Source organism: Schistocerca gregaria, chromosome X (assembly GCF_023897955.1).
Source record: "Schistocerca gregaria isolate iqSchGreg1 chromosome X, iqSchGreg1.2, whole genome shotgun sequence".
Lineage (NCBI taxonomy): Eukaryota > Metazoa > Arthropoda > Insecta > Orthoptera > Acrididae > Schistocerca > Schistocerca gregaria.
Genome location: NC_064931.1, coordinates 716,331,860 through 716,357,142, shown reverse-complemented (window position 1 = coordinate 716,357,142; position 25,283 = coordinate 716,331,860).

Here is a 25,283-nt window from a genome sequence, read left to right as displayed (position 1 = left end):
GTGTATTCAGCGATATGGTATGGTGGCAGAATCATTTGTGGTGATATAGCCTGGTTGGAGATCGGTTTCACTCCGAAAAATTCAAGCTTTCCTCGAGAGTATCAGAGCAGTGTAATCGGCTAAGAGCCTTTGGCGATAGTTTCTGTATTTCGTGATCCGTAGACCGCTTTTGCACGGTTCAATTGGCAGTGCAATATGACCTCTGTATGTTTTTCGACTGTACAAAATAGTTTTCCTCTGAAATTCTCGCAATATGACCATCTATAAAAAGTGGTGGACTGTGTTCCCAAACAAGCAGCAGAATTTTGGCGGGTAAGTTCAGTAAGAACCAATCAGCATGCTCCATTCACAGGAAGTTCTATGATGTCGGAGAGTCATACGACATTCTTTGTGGGAGGCATGGGAATCTGTACAGATGGGTTCGAAAAGGCAGGGGCTGAACAAGGTATCTATGGAAAGTTCCGTTCTGTCAGAGATTCACGTGATGGTTTCTTTGTCAAGCGACCAGTCCACGCAGACCAGCCCCCTCTGGTTGAAGCAGGTGGGATGCAGTCTTCCACCCACCACTGCGGCTTTAGAGCAACACCATACCAGCAGTTGAAGACCATCGAAAACTCATCGAAAATTTCAGCCTTTTTCTCCTCTGTAGGACAGTGCTTCGAATTCTAGGAGAATCCTGTAGACATCTGATCTGCTGTGTGTCTGCGTTGTTTTTCGAGAGGTGTTCTGGATTTCGAAACTTTTAAATGTATAATTATTACGATTTTCCCGACTGTGCTTAGACATCAGTATGGGTTTCCCATTGTAGAGCTGTGCTTCGAAAAGAGAGGGAAATAAAAAAAAAGTAATTGCCTTACTAGCCCTGGCTCATCCCTCACTTAGTCCACTCAGCGTTTCAGAAAAGTGATAAACACCACTGTAGAACTCCGATTTTTTTATCCACCAATGAGGATCTAGTCTGTAGACATGGATGCATACATCTCGGAATGTCAATTGTCACATTTCGCGGCCCATGGGTGGTAGCCATCTTAGCTGGATTACATGCTTCTTTTGCGACATAGGAGCCCACCTACACCGCGATGTCTCATGGATAGCTCCCAGTGTGCTGAGTCTGAGGTTCTGAGGACTACAGGGCTAGGAGGTGGAGGAGAGTGTGCAGCTGCCGACCATGGAGGTACTCCGATGGGCTACAGTCATGGATGGGCGTAGCTCTGTATGTGCTCAGAAACAATGTGATTACAGCTGTGGTGGTGTGTTTCCCACAGTCTTTAACATCTGTTGTTTAAATGGCCACACTATACACTCTGCTTCACCATTGGAGGACAGGTGAAACAGCGGACTAAAGAGGTATATGATGCGGTTGGAGGTCCTGAATTTGGGGCCCTTTCTCAAACATGACGGTGCGGGAACGCCCTTGCGTGGCGAGAATCTGAACGTCCACGTTGACTGTCGTGTCAGTTGTGGTGGATGCCATGTAGAACACATATTGGTAGATAGAGTGAGGACCCACGACAACTAGCTATATAGAGCACAGAGAAGATCCCACAAATTCCAGATAAATGCGGTTCTAGAGGTGATGGATGGATGATGCTAAAGATTGGGATGGAGCAGCCTGGTACGGGGTGCAAGAGGACTAGCTGCACAACATCGCCTCTACGTCCTTATTCTGACCTGGCCAGTAGGCGTGTTGCCTCATGAGGGCTTTTATCCCTGGCCTACCCAAGTGCCCACAGTGGAGGGGTTCCTAAACTACTACGCAGCCACCTGTTACAGGATTAGTACAATGCGTGGTATAAATGTAGAGGTATCGCAACACAAGCAGCGTATCTCTAAATGACGTATCTGAGTGAAAATATCATTTTGGATATACAGGCATCTTAGGACGAGTGTAACAACCTTTTTTTAAGAGATGTCGCATTCGCTATATTTTCCAACGCTCAACAAGTATTAACGAAGTACTCTAAAACTGTTACCTTGCCGAAACCGTTTAGTACAGTACATTGTGCCAAGGCTCACCGACTAATTGCATGGATGACTCACTATCATCACAGAAAACAGTGGAATGATGAGGGTGCACCGTATGAAAATATGGTGACATTGTTCTTAACCTGTGATAACAACGGCACTATAGTTGACGTCAAAGGCCATGTAAAAGTGCTGTGGCTGCATGACATCTTCAAGAGTGCACCACTAAGTAACCTTGAGGAGTACAGGTGCCCAGCAATTCATAGGCTCAAGCAAATGTATGGCGACAGTAGCAGCAGAAGGTATATGTGTGCTGCAAGAAACGTACAAATACTTTTAAGCTGGAGTATCAATTAATAAATTGTTTTAACGGCTTTGTATGCAATTATTCACTTCATGTTTCCCACAATCCCGCTTACAGGCTTCAGATTAGTGCTTAACATTCGTTGCCTAGGCTGCTAATGAAGAATTTCAGAAATATTGTGGCGACCTCCTCTACATAATGTTGGATGTGTCATCGGTGCATGACTATTTGCAGCAAGGGCCCATGCGAGCTGAGAAACTCCAATCATTTAGTATGTGAACCGATGTAGACTCCTCACTCGGAATATGGGCGTCATTCCTCTTCATCTCCTCCCTCTCGATTTTAAGTAAATGGTATCGTATTTTTAAACCGACGTATGTATTTATTCATCTAGTGCTTATATGGTAATTATTTCAGTCCGCACACAGCGACCGACGATCCGCTGTTCTAGCAAGAGGGCGTGTAATATGCCTCGACGTTGGTTCGCATCTTGAAAAATGGTCTTCCTGTTCTGGTACTGCGAACGGCTCAAAGCAAGGGGAAACTACAGCTGTAATTTTTTCCGAGGGAATGCAGCTTTACTGTATGATTAAATGATGATGGTGTTCTCTTGGGTAAAATATTCCGGAGGTAAAATAGTCCCCCATTCGGATCTCCGGGCGGGGACTACTCAAGAGGACGTCGTTATCAGGAGAAAGTGAACTGGCGTTCTACGGATCGGAGCGTGGAATGTCAGATCCATAAATCGGGCAGGTAGGTTACAAAATTTAAAAAGGGAAATGGATAGGTTAAAGTTCGATATAGTGGGAAGTAGTGATGTTTGGTGGCAGAAGGAACAAGACTTTCGGTCATGTGAATACAGGGTTATAAATACAAAATCAAACAGGGGTAATGCAGGAGTAGGTTTAATAATGTATAAAAAAATAAGAGTACGGGTAAGCTACTACAAACAGCATAGTGAACGCATTATTGTGGCCAAGATAGATACGAAGCCCACGCCTGCTACAGTAGTACAAGTTTATATGACAACTAGCTCTGCAGATAATGAAGAAATTGATGAAATGTATGATGAGATAAAAGAAATTATTCAGGTAGTGAAAAAAATGGAATGTCGTGTGACGAGGGCATCCCGTCGGTTAGACCGTTCGCCTGGTGCAAGGCTTTCGATTTGACGTCACTTCGGCAACTTGTGCGTCGATGGGGATTAAGTGATGATGATTAGGACAACACAACACCCAGTCTCTTGGCGCAGAAAATCTCCGACCCAGCCGGGAATCGAACCCGGGCTCCTTGGATTGACAGTCTGTCACGCTGACCACTTTTTTTTCGCGGGCACGTGCTCTACCAACTTTTTTTTGTGGCAGACACTCTATCCACCTTTTTTTGCAATTACAAACATAAACTGCTTCTCGCATTTTTTTAATATATAAGACGATGACTTCATAAAATAAAATTTTTCTGGGAAACGTAAATAAGTGGACTTTCCACTTTTTTTTTACATAAGAGTGAAAAAAAATCCTGCTTCTGTTAGGACAAAACAACAACGGTCTACGTTCGTCTTTCAGGCGCGTACCTCGCTAATCCCGTCATACCTCGCGTTGGTGTCGGGTACGTCTTCACGTGTGTTTGTGGATCCTCTCCACTGTCCTGGTCCTTTCTTGTTCTAATACTTATAGACAATAATTACATTCTCCTACCCGGGACACCCCAACTGGGTGGGGGATCAAGCAAGGCACACCCTAAAAAATTTGCGTAGTATGTTCGGTATCTCGGATGTCTCATAAGCTGTGAGTGACGTTCCTGTAATAAGGCCCAGAAGTGAAGCACATTCTTACTGCCGCCTCGGAAAAGATAACGCACAGTCAAACCTCGAATCCAAGTCACTGCGTTTGTCTTAGTTCGGGGATAATATGTCCTATCTGGCAGAAGTAATATGCGTGGTTCTACTGTTTGCGGCCCCACCCGAAGGAGGAAGGCGATCATTTTTTTGACCAAACACCATACGTCCGCCGAAGGACCGCATATCAGGCGATGCTCCTCTGTGTCTATAACATTGCACTGCGGACACAGTGGCTCGTCCGCCATATGAATTGTATGCAACCTGGAACGAGTCACGTATTTCCCATTTACCACCTGATACCACAGTGTGCGCGTTCCCGTATCAAGGTGTGGATGGTGCACTGTACGCCATACCACTGACCACGTAACTGTTGGTTGGCGGCGCTCTACGGCATTATTCGGCCGTCGTCGAGTCAAGATGTAATATATATCACGTGCCGTTGCCGTCCTGGTAGTCGGTAGTTCCATATGTACATAACTGTGTTCCACAAAAAAGGTTCGCATATGGGTAAGCGATGGTGAGATGTGGGCCACCGCTACCGGAGCCGAACGAGAAGGTGGAGCGAGTTCGTCTATCAAGGTGCCCGTCAGACATGTCTGGTGTCGTGTCCACATCTTTATCATTGTGGTTACATAAATAGCCACTGCTCGGTTGCGTACGTGGACTAGTCCAAGACCTCCACGACTACGAGGAAGGGTGAGGGTTTCGTATCCTACCTTAAAAAGCAGACCCGTGCTCACAAAATATCCTACTGCCGCCAGGATTCGGCGGGCCAGCACCACCGGCATAGGAAGAACTTGTGCCAGGTGGGGGATGCGAGAGGCTAGATAAGTGTTGGCAAAGGTGACCCGTTGTATCATATCCAGCGCCCTTAACCTGTGACTTCGGACACTCGCACGAATTGTTTGCAGAAGATGTCTGTAACTCAGTGCCGCCGTGCGTCGAACGTCTGTAGTGAAGATAATTCCTAGGCATTTCATCTTGTTGATCGGCTGTAATGGTTCTACACTTCCTGTCGGGAGTCCTCTCCCGATGTTCATCGCTCCCGACTTTGCCATGTTCAGGCGACTTCCCGTAGCCATACAATACAAATTAATCCAATGCAAGGAGGCTCTTGCCTCGTCGCCTGACCGTGCTAAAAACACTAGGTCATCTGCGTATGTTCGGCAAATAAACTTGTTGTGCCTTATCGTTATTCCTTGGAGTCGATTCCGGAGCCCGCAGAGCAGCGGCTCGACAGCGATGGCATACAATATCGTTGACAGCGGGCACCCTTGTCTGACCGATCGTGAGATGGTAATGGGCCCCACCATACGTCCATTAATGAGCACCTTGGATGCGGCTCCGTGGAGTAGTCTCATAACGACGGTGACAAAACTTTCCGGAAACTTCATTTTTGTCATCACGTCCGTGAGATAAGCATGACTCAGCCTGTCAAATGCGCGATCGAAGTCTATCGATACCAATACACCCCGGAGACGACATGTTGATGCCAGTGCGATAACATCGCGGTAGTCACTGAGTGCCGTTTGTATATTGCTGTCTCCTCCTAGCTTGGTTTGGTCTAGTGAAATCACTTGGCGTATTACGCGTTTAAAGCGTGCTACAAGTATCCTGGCGTAGATCTTGTAGTTGCAATTAAGAAGAGTCAGTGGCCGGTAGACCTGTATCCCTGTGCCGCCAGATGGTTTGTGGATGGGGATGATCATTCCTTCCACGAAGGCGGGTGGAAGAGGCACGTTGGGAGACATCAATTCGCAGTACATGGCAGTCCATCGTGGAATCATGAGAGCTTTAAATGTACGATAGAACTCTAACGGAAACCCGTCGGGCCCCGGCGACTTGTGCGACGCTCCCTTCTCAATCGCTTCCATTACGTCGTCAACTGTGATTTCAGCTGTTAACTCCAGGTTGGCCGACTCGTCGAGACACGCGGAGAGCGTTCGTCGGACCTCATGAAAGGCTGGTTGATCGTGTTCCGCTTCTTCATAGAGATGACCGTAGTGTTCCACGAAAGCGTTGGCAATATCTTTTTGCGTTGTCATGCGGCGACCATCTGGTAGTACGACCGTCTGTATTAAGGTTCTGCGGCTACGTTGTTTTTCTCTGATAACGTGATACATCGACGGTGATTCTCCACGGACTCGTTCAAAGGCCCTTGCACGGATTGCGACTCCCTCCAGACGGCGGCGCGTTATGGAAATTATTTGGGCCTGTGCTCGTTTTATACCGGCTCGACGCTCCTGTGAAGGTGCTTGTACAGAAAGTTCGCAGAGCATCGTGAAATAAAATTCCGTCGTGTGTCGCCTCCACATCATCTGCTCTCTTCCGTATGCAATTAACGCTCGGCGCAATGCAGGCTAAACGCATTCCAGCCACCACTGCAACGTCGTCGGATATGTCGGGAGGCGTCTTTCACACACGTGCCAAGCGTCTTCGACTATGCGTCTGCACTCAGGTTCCCTGAGGTGTGCTGTATTCAGTTTCCAAACACTGCGACTCCTCCAAATTTGTTGACGACTCAGGGAGACCGTGCAAATATATGCTATGTGATCTGAAAAGGCGACAGGCCACAATTCCGCATCGAGTATCGCAGGTTCGAGACGACGTGTTACGTAAATGCGATCGAGACGACTTGCAGAGTGACTCGTGACGTAGGTGTATCCACGTCTGTCGCCATGTATCTTCTCCCATGTATCAATGAGATTCATGTCCTGTATGAGTTGTCGCAGCTCCGGGCATGAAGTATAACGTGGGTGTCGATCTTTTGGTGCGAGCACGCAGTTGAAGTCGCCTCCAAATAAGACATGTTCATACCGACCTAAGAATAGTGTTGCAATCTCCTCTGCGTAAAATCGGGATCGGTCGCGCCGTCTGTCGGACCCCGACGGTGCGTAAATGTTAATGACCCGTACTCCCAGCACTGTGAGCGCCAGTCCTCGCGCTGACGGCAGGTACACCGCGTCCTCGGCTAGTCTGCCGCTACGTAGAAGTATCGCTGTTCCGCTGCCGCCGTCGGTAGTAGATGTAATGTACGTATCGTACTCATAGAGGTCGGGGAAGCTCTCAACACATACTTCCTGCAGAAGAACGATGTCGACGTCTGACGCATGCAACATGTCTCGTAATAATTGCAATTTTACAGGCGCTCTGATCGTATTGATATTAATAGAGGCTGTTCGATATTCCTGCCGCTGTTCCTCAGTGCGTAAAGGGCACATGAACGCTTATGTTAATTTGTGTGCTGCTGCCCGGTGACCTGCTGTCTGTGCGTCAATCTGCATCTTCTGCGTGGTTAACATCCGGTGGACGCAGTACTCTCCATTGCGGGTGCGTCGTCAGTGTGTGGGTCAGCATCGGATTCGTCGGCTCAGTTACTGTGCTGGAGGTCCAGCTCCCGTCGCGTCTCTCCGGCCGGGCTGACCGAAGGCGGTGGCGTTGCTGCGGTGGGTGGAGGGTCTCCTTCCGTCGGTTTTCCGTCCGGTGTGTCTGTATTCAACCTCTGTCTAGCGTGATTCGCGTCGTACTGCTGTGTGGGGGGTAGAACCTCCCGTTGCGCATCCGGATGCACTGTATCGGCTTTACACCCAAGTTCGTCTGACATGGACTGCAGAAAGCAGGTATCCGATGGCGCTAGCCGTCTTTTCTTGTGGCGCTTCGGCGACCGTTGTTTGCGCGTGTGTGAATCCCGGTGCTCAGCGACGAAAGCAGGTGTCGGCACAACCGCAGGATTAATTTCCATATCTCCTACCGATCCTTTCCGCTCGGTTAAGGGCGTCGTCGGCGCCGGAGAGGCAGAAGTGTGCGTCGTTTCGTCACTGGAGGCGGTCTCTGCTGCAGTCGGTTGCCGTAAACTGTCAGGATTCTGTACCTGGTCATTCTTCGGGATGGGATCTGTTCGAAATGCGTCCGCATACGTTAGTGGCAGCGGCGTCAACGTGGACGTAGGAACGGGTTCGCCATATGGAACTTGCACTATCCTCCGCTGTATACATTCGGAACGCACGTGGCCCTCTTTCCAGCATCCTGAGCATGTTTTGGGTTGTCCATCGTAGATGACTATAGCTCTGCATCCGCCGATGAACAAGTACGAGGGTACATGTTGTGTCAGTTCTATTCTGATTTGACGCACCCCATTGAGAACGGGGTAAGTCGTGAAGTTGGACCATTTTTCCTGAACGTGGCTGAGCACTCTTCCATACGGGCGTAAGGCGTCAATGACCAAGTCAGACGGAACCTCGAAGGGAAGTTCGAAAATGCGTATGTTTCGTAAGCCCAGTCCTGCACGATCAATAGTTACTTCCCCAACATGTCCATCAGAGTGACGAAATTTGAGTCCATGTTTAGTATCTCGGATGATTCTGTCACATACTGCATCGTTGATCAGCTTGACGTAAACGACACTACTCACTATGGAGAGGTGGATTCCGATAAGTTCGTTGTAGTCAAGTTTAACTTCATCTCGTAGGAACCTTTCTATTTCGTAGGCTTTCAGTCTCGCATATACATTCGAAAAACTAATCTTGAGAGTCGACTTTCGGTATGCATGTGCCATTCTATATCGAGCCGTCTAAACGCGCGAGTACGCCGAAGAGGTAAACATCTGCGCGAGCGCGAACTTCTCCGGCAGGGACGTAAACAGACGTCCGTGCCGTAGCACCGCCGAAGGCAGACTGACCACTCAGATACCGGGGGAGGACCATTCAAGTAGTGAAGGGAGACAAAGATTTAATAGTCAGGGGTGACTAGAATTCGAGAGTAGGAAAAGGGAGAGAAGGAAACGTAGTAGGTGAATATGGGTTGGGGCTAAGGAATGAAAGAGGAAGCCGCCTGGTAGAGTTTTGTGCAGAGCATAACTTAATCATAGCTAACACTGGGTTCAAGATCCATGAAAGAAGGTTGTATACATGGAAGAACCGTGGAGATACAGGAAGGTATCAAATTATATAATGGTAAGACACAGATTTAGAAACCAGGTTTTAAATTATAAGACATTTCCAGGTGCAGATGTGGACACTGACCACAATCTATTGGCTATGGACTGTAGATTAAAACTGAAGAAACTGCAAAAAGGTGGAAATTTAAGGAGATGGGACCTGGATAAACTGGAAGAAAAAGAGGTTGTACAAAGTTTCAGGTATACCATAAGGGAACAATAAACAGGAATGGGGGAAAGAAATACAGTAGAAGAATAATGGGTAGCTTTGAGGGATGAAATAGTAAAGGGAGTAGAGAATCAAATAGGTAAAAAGACGAGGGATAGTAGAAACCCTTGGGTAACAGAAGAAATATTGATTTTAATTGATGAAGGGAGAAAATATAAAAATGCAGTAAATGAAGCAGGCAAAAAGGAATACAAACGTCTTAAAAAATGTGATCGACAGGAAGTGCAAAATGGCTGAGCAGGGATGGCTAGAGGACAAATGTAAGGATGTAGTGGCTTATCTCACTAGGGGTAAGATAGATACTCCCTACAGGAAAATTAAAGAGACCTTTTGAGGAAAGAGAACCACTTGTATGAATATCAAGAGCTCAGATGGAAACCGTGTTCTAAGCAAAGAAGGGAAAGCAGAAAGGTGGAAGGAGTATATAGAGGGTCTATGCAAGGGTGATGTACTGGAGGACAATGTTATGGAAATGGAACAGGATGTAGATGAAGATGAAATGGGAGGTATGATACTGCGTGAAGAGTTTGGCAGAGCACTGAAAGACCTGAGTCGAAATAAGGCCCCCGGAGTAGACAACATTCCATTAGAACTACTGACAGCCTTGGGAGAGCCAGTCCTGACGAAACTCTACCGTCTGGTGGGCAAGATGTATGAGACAGGCGAAATACCCTCACACTTCAAGAAGAATATAATAATTCCAATCCCAAAGAAAGCAGGTGTTGACAGATGTGAAAATTACCGAACTATCAGTTTAATAAGTCACAGTTGCAAAATACTAACGCGAATTCTTTACAGACGAAGGGAAAAACTGGTAGAAGCCGACATCGGGGAAAATCAGTCTGGATTCCGTAGAAATATTGGAACACGTGAGGCAATACTGACCCTACGACTTATCATAGAATAAAGGTTAAGGAAAGGCAAACCCACGTTTCTAGCATTTGTAGACTTAGAGAAAACTTTTGGCAATGTTGATTGGAATACTCTCTTTCAAATTCTGAAGGTGGCAGGGGTAAAATACATGGAGCCAAAGGCTAATTACAATTTGTACAAAAAGCAGATGGCAGTTATAAGGGTCGTGAGGCATGAAAGGAAGCAGTGGTTCGGAAGGGAGTGAGACAGGGTTGTAGCCTATCGGAAGGGAGTGAGACAGGGTTGTAGCCTATCTCCGATGTTATTCAATCTGTATATTGAGCAAGCAATAAAAGAAACAAAAGAAAGTTCGGAGTAGGTTTTAAAATCTATGGAGAAGAAATAAAAACTTTGAGGTTCACTGATGACGCTGAAATTCTGTCAGAGACAGCAAGGCAATTGGAAGAGCAGTTGAACGGAATGCACAATGTCTTGAAAGGAGGTTATAAGATGAACATCAACAAAAGCAAAACGAGGATAATGGAATGTAGTCGAATTAAGTCGGGTGATGCTGAGGGAATATGATTAGGAAATGAGAAACTTAAAGTAGTAACGGAGTTTTGCTATTTGGGGAGCAAAATAAATGATGATGGCCGAAGTAGAGAGGATATAAAATGTAGACTGGCGATGGCAAGGAAAGCGTTTCTGAAGAAGAGAAATTTGTTAACATCGAGTGTAGATTTAAGCGTCAGGAAGTCGTTTCTGGAAATATTTGTATGGAGTGTAGCCATGTATGGAAGAGATACGTGGACGATAAATAGTTTAGACAAGAAGAGAATAGAAGCTTTCGAAATGTGGTGCTACAGAAGAATTCTGAAGATTAGATGGGTAGATCACATAACTAATGAGGATGTATTGAATAGAATTGGGGTGAAGAGGAGCTTGTGTCAGAACTTGACTAGAAGAAGGGTTCGGTTCGTAGGACATGTTCTGAGACATCGAGGGATTACCAATTTAGTATTGGAGGGCAGCGTGGAGGGTAAAAATCGTAGAGGTAGACCAAGAGATGAATACACTAAGCAGGTTCAGAAGGATGTAGGCTGCAGTAGCTACTGGGAGATGAAGAAGCTTGCACAGGATAGAGTAGCATGGAGAGCTGCATCAAACTAGTCTCAGGACTGAAGACCACAACAACAACAAGCTGCATTGAAAAGCTACAGGAGACAGCTATTGTTGATAACATGTGGAGAGATGAGTGAGAATGTTAGGAGGTGCATATGACCAATATCAGAAAGTGCAAGCTGCTGTAGGACCCTTCCTGGGCTTGAGGTAAAGTATTCTATCTCAAAAGCGTTTGAACTTTCAGCTGTAAATTTATTCAGGCGTTTACCTAAATGAGGTGGTGGTGTCATGTATTGTTTTTGTAGCACCTGACGAGTTCAGTAAATTTGTGCGAAAAAGGCAACAGGTCGCGTATAAGTAAAGAAGCTATAACTTGTCGTCGAAAAGCTAGGTAAGCCTGCAGCTATTTTGCCCTATAATGGTCCTCAGTTTGTCAACAAAGTTTCAAGAGGTTCTGCTATATTTTCTGTTATGAGAAAATCACAGCATGGGCAAACACCATACATGATTCTGACGAAATGATCAAGAACAACATCTGTCATGAGGTGACTGCATTTCCTCCTTGTCAATTGATGTTGGAGAGAAAGTCGACCAATGTCATCACAGAGGAGGTGGATTTTCCTGTGACGGAAATGTTGACTAAAGATGATATATGGAAAAACTATTTAGGGTTAAAATGAATAAGAAGACCCCACAGAAGATGAAAAGACACGATAGAAAAGCTAAGGTTCCAATTCTTAAGGAAAGTGATCTTTTCTTATTGTTTACGAAGAAGATTTTCAATGAAATTAAAAAGTTTCATATTGTGTATCATTGTCAATTCGTGATTGTATCACGCCTCCATGGAAATAGTTATGAGTTGACGTATCCAAGGTCTGCGGAGATATTTGCTAGTAAGAACCTCGGGGAGTTAAACAAATGCGTTCTGAGTAGTGAGAATAACGCACTTCAGAGGCATCAGTCGATCTGTGTTTGATACACGATATGATTACCGTGCAGCCCCAGCTGTGGAATGGTTTCATTCGCCCTTTATAGCCATTCGTCCCAACTCTCCCACCATTACTCCACGACAATAGTACAGTCTTGTAATTCTATATTACAGCAGTGAAGACGTGGGAGATTTTTGTTGCATGCGGACAGCAGCAGTATGTAATGTTTTTCTTTTAGTTTTTTTTAGAACATACAATTTTCAGGTGTTAAAGATGTGTACAGGGGGTGATCTTAGAATGCCGGCCGTTGTGGCCGAGCGTTTCTAGGCGCTTCAGTCTGGAACTGCGCGAACGCTACGGTTGCAGGTTCGACTCCTGTCTCGGGCATGGATGTGTCATGTCCTTAGGTTAGTTAGGTTTAAGTAGTTCTAGGGGACTGATGACCACAGATGTTACGTCCCATAGTGCTCTGAGCCATTTGAACAATTTTTTTGATCTTAGTATACAGGGTGTCCCACCTAACTCTACCACCCCATATACAACAAGAAAAATGAGAAAATCGCAGTTGGCCAGGGATGCAATCACGTCTGGGCTCATACAATGGACAGCAACGCACAATCCGTAAATGTAAACACAAAGCTACGTGGTTTAAATGGCACATGTTTGTTTATTTTGTGGAAATGAAAACTAGATTTACAATTAAAGACACACTTGTTTCCTTTGTTCTAAACATCGTACCATCTGAAATACACAATAAATGGCTATGGCGCCACTGTTTCCACCCTAAAGCGCAGATCAAGTGTTGGCCACAGCTGGCTTCAGGATAGTGTAGGCAACCCGCGTTACGACGTTACAGCATTACACCAGAAACTGTGGCACCGTTTCCGTTATTTAAAGTTTAAATATACTACTGGCCATTAAAATTGCAACATCGCGAAGATGACGTGCTACAGAAGCGAAATTTAACCGGCAGAAAGAAGATGCTGTGATATGCAAATGATTGGCTTTTCAGAGCATTCACACAAGGTTGGCGCCGGTAGCGACACCTACAACGTGCTGACATAAGTTTTCAACCGATTTCTCACACACAAACAGCAGTTGACCGGCGTTGTCTGGTGAAACGTTGTTGTGATGTCTCGTGTAAGGAGAAGAAATGCGTACAATCATGTTTCAGACTTTGATAAAGGTCGGATTGTAGCCTATCGCGATTGTGATTTATCGTATCGCGACATTGCTGCTCGCGTTGGTCGAGGTCCAATCACTGTTAGCAGAATATGGAATCGGTGGGTTCAGGAGGGTAATACGGAACGCCGTGCTGGATCCCAACGGCCTCGTGTCACTAGCAGTCGAGATGTCAGGCATCTTATCCGCATAGCTGTAACGCATCGTGCAGCCACTTCTCGATCCCTGAGTCAACAGATGACAAGACAACAACCATCTGCACGGACAGTTGGACGACGTTTGCAGTAGCATGGACTATCAGCTCGGAGACTATGGCTGCGGTTACCCTTGACGCTGCATCACAGACAGGAGCGCTTGCGATGGTGTACTCAACGACGAACCTGGGTGTACGAATGGCAAAACGTCAGTTTTTCGGATGAATCAGGTTCTTTTTACAGCATGATGATGGTCGCATCCGTGTTTGCCGACATCTCGCTGAACGCACATTGGAAGCGTGTATTCGTCATCGCCATACTGGCGTAACAGCCGGCGTGATGGTAAGGGGTGCCATTGGTTACACGTCTTGTTCGCATTGACGGCACTTTGAACAATGGACGTTACATTTCAGATGTGTTACGACCTTGTGGCTCTAACCTTCATTCGATCCCTGTGAAACCCTACATTTCAGCAGGATAATGCACGACCGCATGTTGCAGGTCCTGTACGGGCCTTTCTGGATACAGAAAATGTTCGACTGCTGCCCTAGCCAGCACGTTCTCCATACCTCTCACCAATTGCAAACGTCTGGTCAATAGTGGCTGAGCAACTGGCTCGTCACAATACGCCAGTCACTACTCTTGATGACCTGTGGTATTGTGTTGAAGCTGCATGGACAGCTGTACCTGTACACGCCATCCAAGCTCTGATTGACTGAATGCCCAGGCGTATCAAGGCCGTTATTACGGCCAGAGGTGGTTGTTCTGGGTACTGATTTCTCAGTATCTTTGCACCCAAGTCGCGTGAAAATGTAATCACATGTCAGTTCTAGTATAATATATTTTCCAATGAATAGCTGTTTATCATCTGCATTTCTTCTTGCTGTAGCAATTTTAATGGCCAGTAGTGTATTTCAGAAATAAGAAGTAGTGCAGTGAAATTAAGTACCTCTAGTTCTCATTTTGTTAGAAAAAATATACATGTGGCACTAAAAGAATTTAACTTTTTGTTGAAAGTGATGTTCGTTTACTTGCAACGATTGTGCATTGTTGCCCATTGTGTGAATCCCTGACGTTGGTGCATTTCACCGCCCTTGTGTGGTAGCCACCTTAGCTGGATTCCATGCTTCTTTTGCTCATGCTGTGGTTTGCATTTCTCACATTTCTTTCCGTTTAAGAAGTATATAATATGCAAAGTTTCAGCTTGTGACGTAGAAGGGGTCTTTCCTTACGAATATATGGATTCGATGAGGACACTGTGTGATACCTCAATGTTCGATATAACCACACCCACCAACTAACTCGCAGGCACTGCCATAATGGTTGTAGAGTACAGGCACGTAGTGACTGTTTTCCATGAGTTCGACGTCTGTAATTTAGAGGGACATGCTAAATTGTCCATTGAGACAAATGCCTTCCTGCCCGCAGACATTTTTGAGAAATTCTGGAGTTTATTCCTGGGCCTATACACTGCGGATCTGCCGTCTAGTAAACCAAGCCACGTAGTGCTAAAACAGACTTGTTTCAACCTCAGACTGTTGATCCATGTTGCTAATTTTTGATAGTGGGATCCGTGAGGAACTTTGGCATTACGTCCACCGGGATGTCAAGGCAAAACACTCGTAATTGAGTGAGGAGGAGTAAAGGCCATTTGACGATTTGGGTTACATCCATTACTTGGATGTAAACAATCTCTATGGACTTGGCATGCAACAGTCTCTAACGTTTGAAGTTTTTCGCTTGCTGTCCGAAGATCATATCGACAGACTGGAAGAAGAGATCTTGTGTGCGACTGCCGATGCTAGTGTTGGATGCGTCCTGAAGGCAGCCTTGAAATATGGTGCTACTTTGCATGATGTGCACAGTGACGTGTCGCTGTGCTGGATCGCCTAGTCCCGAGAAATGGTTATATCTCCAGTCATTCTAAATGATTGAAACCTCGAGATATGTCTAATTGTAAATGATAGAAACTTCCAGAAATGTCTCATATAACAACTGAAACTTATTAGAGCCTCCCGCAGCGTCTCCTTCAAGAAGCATCTCTGACTGAAGGAGCAAATTGACGTTATTACCAAAATGAAGGCTCTTAGACTTGTGATTCTGGAAAGGAAATTATAAATGAATAAATAGCTCTGTTATCGGCAAAGCAATGGACAGTGTAGCAAAGCACCGTTAAATTGATTTACTTTACTAATTGGATGGCGTTTGGCGCAAGAGATTACATCGCCAGGCCGAATTTTAAACAAGGTACAGTCTTCAATGAAGGAATAGTCGCTGTCGACATATCTAACATTTCAGTGGATTTCGCAAAGTCTGTCTATATCGATATCTCTATACTGTATCTCTCGAAACTCCACATGTACCAATTCCGCTATGAGACTGCAAAACCATGATTCAATGACCCCAGGTTACTATGTATATGGATACAGAAAGTTTTATCTACTTGGTGAAAAGATACGATCAGTCTGAAGCAATTAGGAACAACCTCGAGAACTTCGACACGTCTGTGTATGTGGCTGACAACCCTTACGGCATAACATATCAGAACAAGAAGTTTATGGGGTTGGTGAAAGACGAAGTGAATGCCTTACCGAAAGTGAAATTTGTGGGGCTCGGATCCAAAATGTATGAATTCTGCACAGATGCACGTGCCATTCACAGGTGGTCTCAGGGTGTACATCATGCAGCCTCACAGTCTCTCACGATTGAGGACTAAACATAGTATCTGCATGTTGGGACACATATCGTGCAACAAGTAGTCTTTCAGTCACTACGTCATGAGGCACATACTGCACCACAGCTGAAAGCTGACCTGTCACACAATGACTACAAATATTTCATCTGTATGGATGGGTCTGAGACCGCCCCTTTCTCACATTAGTCGCTTGAGGGCTACTGAGTGTAACTTGTATACATAATTTTATGTGTAGTATGTCCATATTTTCTTTTTTACTCATTATGTGTAGGTGTATATTGTGATATAGCAGTAAAGTAAATAAGTGTGGAAATAATATTTTGTTAGAAATCAACTGAGACATCATTAAGTAGGGTGCATCTGTTGTCTACACAGCGGTGTCGTAACCGAATGTCTACATGGGAGGCCCAAAGTACAAAAATGTGGGCCATCAGACTATGCAACAGGGAAGCCAACAACAACTGGTTCATCACTTTTACAACAGTGTGGAGGAGACAGAATGGTCTTCTGTAATAAGGCTAAATGCAGTAACTTCATCGCAAGCTGAAGTCCTGACAGTCACAACAGTGACTGACTGAGGTTGGGACCCAGGTCGATTTTCTGTCGATGAAGAACCAGTCTGCCCATCTGAAAGTTTTAAATTTGGGAACTGGGTGCCTGTGTCGCCGCTGATGGTGCAGTACAAGTACCGTCATACCGGTTTACAATGGTACTGTCACTCAGGTTGTCCTTCGTGATACTGTTTTGTTTTCGGAGTCACCGAGCTGTTTCCTGTTCTGATATTTAATCCTGAAGATGTGAACAAACAGGCCATATGACGAGGCAATGTAACCAGCCACAGTGATCTGAATGAGATGAGATTGGACATAAGGTGTGTGACTGCAGAAATAGGAAGCCTGAGAAACACACTAAGAAGAAGCATTTGTTAAACGCAGATGGAAGTTCATTGGCCATCACAGATAATTCCCAATGAAACAGTACACTGCCAGAACCAGCGCACAAATGTATTGTTGCTTGATTGGTGTAACAGGGAATAAGGAGCATAAATTCTTTCTATACACAGTTGCAAATTTGTCAGGTGTCAGTCTGGAACTCTTAGGTAGGAAGAGAGTTCAGCCTCCACGATATATGTTACATGGAGTGGGTAATAATAAGGTAGAATCACTTGCGACAACAAAGTTCATTTTTAGCGTAGGAGTTGAAAAGTTTAAGGAGCATATAAAGATGTTGCCACAAGTTGGTAATTGGTACTGTGCAATTTTCAGACTCAATTTTCTGAATAAAAAATGGACAATAATTGATCTTCTGCAGTGTATAATCGAATTAGTGGAAGTTGGAAGGTCATGGAGGATGGAGATTGACAGATAGATGTATAGTGGAAAAGTTGTGTTGGAGAATTACAAAGCAAAATTTTGACCAGTATGTGAAAGACTGTGTGCCATTGCGAGCTAACATCCCGAAGATGTACCTCTTCGTCGAAATGTCTTGGCTCAAACTTGTCTAGGGTTTGAACAGCACGTGTTGCATAACACGCCCTAAATTAGACACTTGTGACTCTTTGGTTAAATTGTCTGGCTGACGGCAAGTTTGCGAAAAACAAAGTTAACATAGCATATAATAACAGTAATAATAATATCAGCAACTAAATTAACGACCCATAAGTGATGTAGGCCACACAGTTGCGATTTGGTCAGAATAATGTTTATTCAGAAAGTAAACTAATAGCGAAAGTGGTCGTATTTAGAGTTACTGTTACGCTAGAGCGCATACCCAGTTAACACAGTTCGATCATTCACAATCTCATCGTGTGACACAAGTCCAATACCGATATTTACATGAAAAGTTAGAGTTCACACCAGGCGTGCGGTTACTCTCCACTCAGAGACTAAGTCCCGCGATACCACACAACGCGAAATTTTCTAAGTCGTTTCACTTCTAGCTGCCTAAAGACCGACTGCGCGCTTTCGCGACTCAAGCCCAACTGTGCCCTTTGGAGTCTCCAGCCGAACTGTCCGCTTTCGCGTCTGCACCAGCGCTGTCTCCGCCCGAACCCGGCCGCGTTTCCCGCGCTCCGAACTTCCTCACACCAGTGACTAGAGCACTTCCCTTTCGTGAAGCCGTCCATCTGATTGGCTACAGCTTTTTCTACATTATTTTACATTTTAATATACTTAAATAATCAAAGCTTTACAACTTACACGTTCTAAATAAAGTAACAATAGTGTCCATTGTTAAATTCTCTTAAATAAAACCAGTACTATTTTATTCTTAACTTTCAATGTCACGGCCAGCAGTATTGCAACACTGTGCTTTCTGATTAATAAATAAAGAACAAAAGTAACTATTATGCATAAAATATTCTGTTACCTAATGATTCAATAAGGTGTCATACTCTTATCATTCAATGTGTTTTGTGCCGAGGAAATGATGATCTGATGCTTAAATGAAAATACTAATAACCTAAATCTAAAAAAATGAAGTTACAGAGTTTATATTTGCAACATTGTTCATTTTAATGATGCTCTTCTATATCAAATGTCGATCGTTAAGATCGACTAAAGCGTTCAGTTTATAGCATTCATGTCTTTGCTACAAAACTTGTATATTTCACTTTAACAGTAAATCCTAAATTATTACAGATATGATCAAAATTCAAGTTTTATTTGGATCACCATGAAAATTTATGAAGGATGTTAGATTAAAATAACTGTGGCTTAATTCCCTGCATTACTACAGAATCAAATAGTTTCCATTAATATTTCCCTTTGTAGCCGATCTTAGGTTGGGCATGTTTAACACTGCTACGTCTTCTAGGCCACAAACGGCATCTAATGGGTTTACCTACGACGTAGGTTCTCGTCTCTCTCTCTCGCACACTACGCCGCTTAGGCCTCAATAGACAATAGACGGCTGTGAATTTCGCTGTCTCGTGGTGAACCTGCTCCCTTTGTTTCACACGGTCCTCGACAACAGGGTTCATTTCACAATTCCTGTAGGCTGACTCTTTCCGACATATATTTAAATGAGAGGGAAATTCTCGTTAACTAACACCATGTACGCAAAGAGCAGATTTAAGGCACTGACAAGTGCCATTGCAATGATTACCAGAAGCGACAAATACTGTTAAAATGCTTCATTTGGGTATTATTGGACATTTAATAGGATAGCAGCTGGTAAGAAATATATTCTAACAATAACAGAGGTGTAACTTGGAACTCATTACCAACCAGACGATGAACACGGAACATGCTGTACTAAATAACACAAGAGAAGTATGAGAACTGACAGATGATTTGATCTGGTACATTAGAAGAAGTAAGCAGATTATAAACGAATATCTTAAGAGGGAACAGAACAATCGCAGAAAACAGATGGGCAGATACTTGTAGTCGAACAGTGTCAGGCTTTGGCAAATAGAATCAATGATGCTAGAGTGGTGACACTGCAACAGTTCTTAGTAGGAGTATGAGAAGCGCAAGCGGATTTTATAACTGAGCTACTGCTTGCAGTGGACCTAACCGAGGGCAAGTTAGCATTATTTTCGCAGATGTCAGTAGTTGCAGGGAGAACAAATGGAGTGCGACTACATGTGTCAATATGTTTTCTGGTAGCAGGCTTAAACGCCCAGTGTTAGTATTTTATTATATACCAGTACCTTGTGAAACGGAGCATGGTATGAAAGTGGTTGTAAGTACGCACTAGCGAACAACTAATAATTTCTTAGAGTAGGGAAACATATGCGATTAATTTCAAGGAACAATTATTCGATTGTCAGCTGGAGAGTTCAAAAATGGTTCAAATGGCTCTGAGCACTATGGGACTTAACTTCTGAGGTCATCAGACCCCTAGAACGTAGAACTAACTAACCTAAGGACATCACACATCCATGCCCAACGCAGGATTCGAACCTGCGACCGTGGCGATCACGCGGTTGCAGACCTCTCTTACAAACTGGCTGTTATAACTGTAGTACAAAGAAGGTGGGAGCACGTTTCATCCGACTATGCAAGAAGGAGGAGAAGAACACCTGATTCAGCACTGTGGCAACAGTAGGCAGCACTGTTTTGCAAAGAGGCTAAGTGTAGCAGGTTCACATAGAGATATCATAAGAACTCCTTTCAGAAAGCAAACTTCACATAATGAACACTCTGAAAACCTGAAGGTAAACACTAGAGAAGCCAATAGCGCTGACGGGCTCAGAATATAATAGCACATTTGTTCACCAGTTTATGGAGGATTACGTCATTGCCTGATATAAAGCCTCCGACCTTCTCAAGCTCATTTTCAGCGTGAGGACATTCCGTCTACATCATGGATCAAGGAACAGTCGGAATTATAGTTGTAAACTGTTGTAGTTGCGCTGGAAAAGTCCCTGAGCTTCAAGCGCTAATAGAAAGCACAGAAGCGGATATCGTTATAGGTACAGAAAGCTGGCTAAAGCCTGAAATAAGTTCTGCAGAAATTTTTACGAAGTCTCAGACGGTGTTCAGGAAAGATAGATTAGGCAGAATTGGTGGTGGTGTGTTGGTGTCTGTCAGTAGTGGTTTATCTTGTAGTGAAGTCGAAGTAGATACTCTGTGCGAATTGGTGTGGGTGGAGGTTATACTTAACAGCCGAATTAAGTTAATAATTGGCTCCTTCTACCGACCCCCAGACTCCGATGATACAGTTGCGGAACAGTTCAGAGAAAGTTTGAGTCTCGTAACAAATAAATACCCCACTCATACGGTTATAGTTGGTGGGGACTTCAACCTACCCTCGGTATGTTGGCAAAAATACTTGTTCAAAACCGGTGGTAGGCACAAAACGTCTTCCGAGATTGTCCTAAATGCATTCTCCGAAAATTATTTAGAGCAGTTAGTCCACGAACCCACGCGAATTGTAAATGGTTGCGAAAACACACTTGACCTCTTGGCCACAAACAATCCAGAGCTGATAGAGAGCATCATGACTGATACAGGGATTAGTGATCACAAGGTCATTGTAGCTAGGCTCAATACCATTTCTTCCAAATCCATCAGAAACAAACGCAAAATAATTTTATTTAAAAAAGCGGATAAAGTACCACTAGAAGCCTTCCTAAAAGACAATTTCCATTCCTTCCGAACTGACTATGCGAATGTAGACGAGATGTGGCTCAAATTCAAAGATATAGTAGCAACAGCAATTGAGATATTCATACCTCATAAATTGGTAAGAGATGGAACGGATCCCCCGTGGTACACAAAAAAGGTCCGAACGCTGTTGCAGAGGCAACGGAAAAAGCATGCGAAGTTCAGAAGAACGCGAAATCCTGAAGATGGGCTAAAATTTACAGACGCGCGAAATTTGGCACGTACTTCGATGCGAGATGCCTTTAATAGGTTCCACAACGAAACATTGTCTCGAAATTTGGTAGAAAATCCGAAGAAATTCTGGTCGTATGTAAAGTACACAAGCGGCAAGACGCAGTCAATACCTTCGCTGCGCAGTGCCGATGGTACTGTTATCGACGACTGCGCCGCTAAAGCGGAGTTATTGAACGCAGTTTTCCGAAATTCCTTCACCAGGGAAGACGAATGGAATATTCCAGAATTTGAAACACGAACATCTGCTAGCATGAGTTTCTTAGAAGTAGATACCTTAGGGGTTGCGAAGCAACTCAAATCGCTTGATACGGGCAAGTCTTCAGGTCCAGATTGTATACCGATTAGGTTCCTTTCAGATTACGCTGATACTATAGCTCCCTACTTAGCACTCATATACAACCGCTCGCTCACCGATAGATCTGTACCTACAGATTGGAAAATTGCGCAGGTCGCACCAGTGTTCAAGAAGGGTAGTAGGAGTAATCCATTTAACTACAGACCTATATCATTGACGTCGGTTTGCAGTAGGGTTTTGGAGCATATACTGTATTCAAACATTATGAATCACCTCGAAGGGAACGATCTATTGACACGTAATCAGCATGGCTTCAGAAAACATCGCTCTTGTGCAACGCAGCTAGCTCTTTATTCGCACGAAGTAACGGCCGCTATCGACAGGGGATCTCAAGTTGATTCCGTATTTCTAGATTTCCGGAAAGCTTTTGACACCGTTCCTCACAAGCGACTTCTAATCAAGCTGCGGAGCTATGGGGTATCGTCTCAGTTGTGCGACTGGATTCGTGATTTCCTGTCAGGAAGGTCGCAGTTCGTAGTAATAGACGGCAAATCATCGAGTAAAACTGAAGTGATATCAGGTGTTCCCCAGGGAAGCGTCCTGGGACCTCTACTGTTCCTGATCTATATAAATGACCTGGGTGACAATCTGAGCAGTTCTCTTAGGTTGTTCGCAGATGATGCTGTAATTTACCGTCTAGTAAGGTCATCCGAAGACCAGTATCAGCTGCAAAGCGATTTAGAAAAGATTGCTGTATGGTGTGTCAGGTGGCAGTTGACGCTAAATAACGAAAAGTGTGAGATGATCCACATGAGTTCCAAAAGAAATCCGTTGGAATTCGATTACTCGATAAATAGTACAATTCTCAAGGCTGTCAATTCAACTAAGTACCTGGGTGTTAAAATTACAAACAACTTCAGTTGGAAGGACCACATAGATAATATTGTCGGGAAGGCGAGCCAAAGGTTGCGTTTCATTGGCAGGACACTTAGAAGATGCAACAAGTCCACTAAAGAGACAGCTTACACTACACTCGTTCGTCCTCTGTTAGAATATTGCTGCGCGGTGTGGGATCCTTACCAGGTGGGATTGACGGAGGACATCGAGAGGGTGCAAAGAAGGGCAGCTCGTTTTGTATTATCGCGTTATAGGGGAGAGAGTGTGGCAGATATGATACACGAGTTGGGATGGAAGTCATTACAGCATAGACGTTTTTCGTCGCGGCGAGACCTTTTTACGAAATTTCAGTCACCAACTTTCTCTTCCGAATGCGAAAATATTTTGTTGAGCCCAACCTACATAGGTAGGAATGATCATCAAAATAAAATAAGAGAAATCAGAGCTCGAACAGAAAGGTTTAGGTGTTCGTTTTTCCCGCTCGCTGTTCGGGAGTGGAATAGTAGAGAGATAGTATGATTGTGGTTCGATGAACCCTCTGCCAAGCACTTAAATGTGAATTGCAGAGTAGTCATGTAGATGTAGATGGATACCGAAGGAAGACCATCTCTCTTAAGTTTCAAGGTGCTCTGATGAATTCAACAAGCGTCTGCAGGCGACTTGGTGTCCACTGCTGCAAGTCAACAGCCATAGGGCCGTCGAAAGGACTTCTGATCTGCAAGCTGCGATCATACGGGTCACTAAAGTGACTGAGGATAGGCGCTGGTCCACTCTTCCGCGGATGAACAACCAAATACCTGTCTGCAAGCTGTTCAGTTTGGGCGTTGAACTTCTGTGTCGCCTCTACTGCTGCAGTACAGATACCGGCTTACTGGCTGTACCGTGGGACCGCTACTAAAACTGTTGCTCATGTTGCTGTTGAGGTCTTCACCATCAAGCGAACTCGATAACTGACAGCAGGCGAATGCAGTGTTTTGGGAATAAGTCTAAGCTAAACTTCAGTCATCAAGAGTGCTGAGGCTGCGACAGATGTCCACAGCTACGCTGGGCTGCAGAGCCACACGGCTGCAGCACCTCCTATGGGCTGCTGCAGGGAGTACAGGCCAGGATCTGCACTCAGCAAATTCCTCAGTGGGCTCTGACGTGCCAGCTCCTCCTTTCAAGCACCAAGGACTCAACAGGGTCAGTGCTAGGCAGTTCTGAAAACAAGAAGAAGTGATTGTAAAAACTCTCGCGAGTAAATGGCTGTTACCTGAATGATGCTTCATAAGCACCCCAGCCCTTCACAAGATTACTCATTCCCGCTCTCCCATTGAACTCTTCATAACAGTACAACCCCCGCTCGGATCATAGCAGTATATATATGCTTTGTGTGTGTGTGTGTGTGTGTGTGTGTGTGTGTGTGTGTGTGTGTGTGTGTGTGTGTGTGTGTGTGTGTGCTTTTTCTGTTACAGCTGTATACTACTAGTCCCTAATACATTGTAAATAATGTATACATAATGAACATTGTGTATATGGAAAAATAGTCTTACTAATTGTAGTAGTCTTAGTGAGGAAAAGAAAATGAATCTCTGCAACCTTGTATAAATATTATATATTTGTTTAGAAAGATGCAAAACATGTACATAAACAATCTCTGAAAATTTCTTTCACTGCTGTATATGTAAGAAATCTTTTCACTGATTTAACAAAAACAGAAACATGTATGCAACCTTAAAGTGCACAAAAGCAAAACTAAAAAAAGATATTGTTAAATCTTTCAATTCTGTAGACGAATAACTCACCACTCTCTGCTCCTCCCTAGGTATTTCTTAATAGCTGTTGACATGTTCACGCGTTACGTTATGGTGACCCAATCACTACTGTGGACGAATTACTTCCATATCTTCCTCAACAAAAAGTTTCGACTATTTAGCATACAACTTGCGTGCCTCTTTACGTGGTATCACTTGCAAAATGATTTAAAGAATAGGGAGGCAAATCGCGAATTAAATGTAATATGGAGAGGTGAATGTCTCGAGCATTGTAAAACGCCCAGTTATCTTGGATCGCACACTGACCTATAAACATCATTGTAATGCCACAAGGGAAAAAGTCTCAGCTACAAACAACATCATCAGGAAACTAACCAGCGGATTCTGGAGTGCAAACCCAAAAGTCCCGAGAACTTCAGCCCTTGCACTCAGTGGGTCAGCCGCGGAATACGCCGCTTCAGTATGGTCTGCATCAACACACGCGAGAAAAGTTGATGTCGCGGTGAATGGAATGGCACGGACTGTTACCGGATGCTTGAGATGCACAAGATGTACTTAATCATGGGGATAGCACAAACGACGTGACATCGCTGCCGAAGCCGAAAAAACCAAGCAAGAAAAGGACGTGCGTCACCTTTTATATGGACACCAACCTGCTGACCGACGGCTTTGTTCGAGGAAGAGTTTCCTGTCACGTACCCGAGCCCTGGAACGGTCGGCTGTAGAGAACCGTTTGAAAAG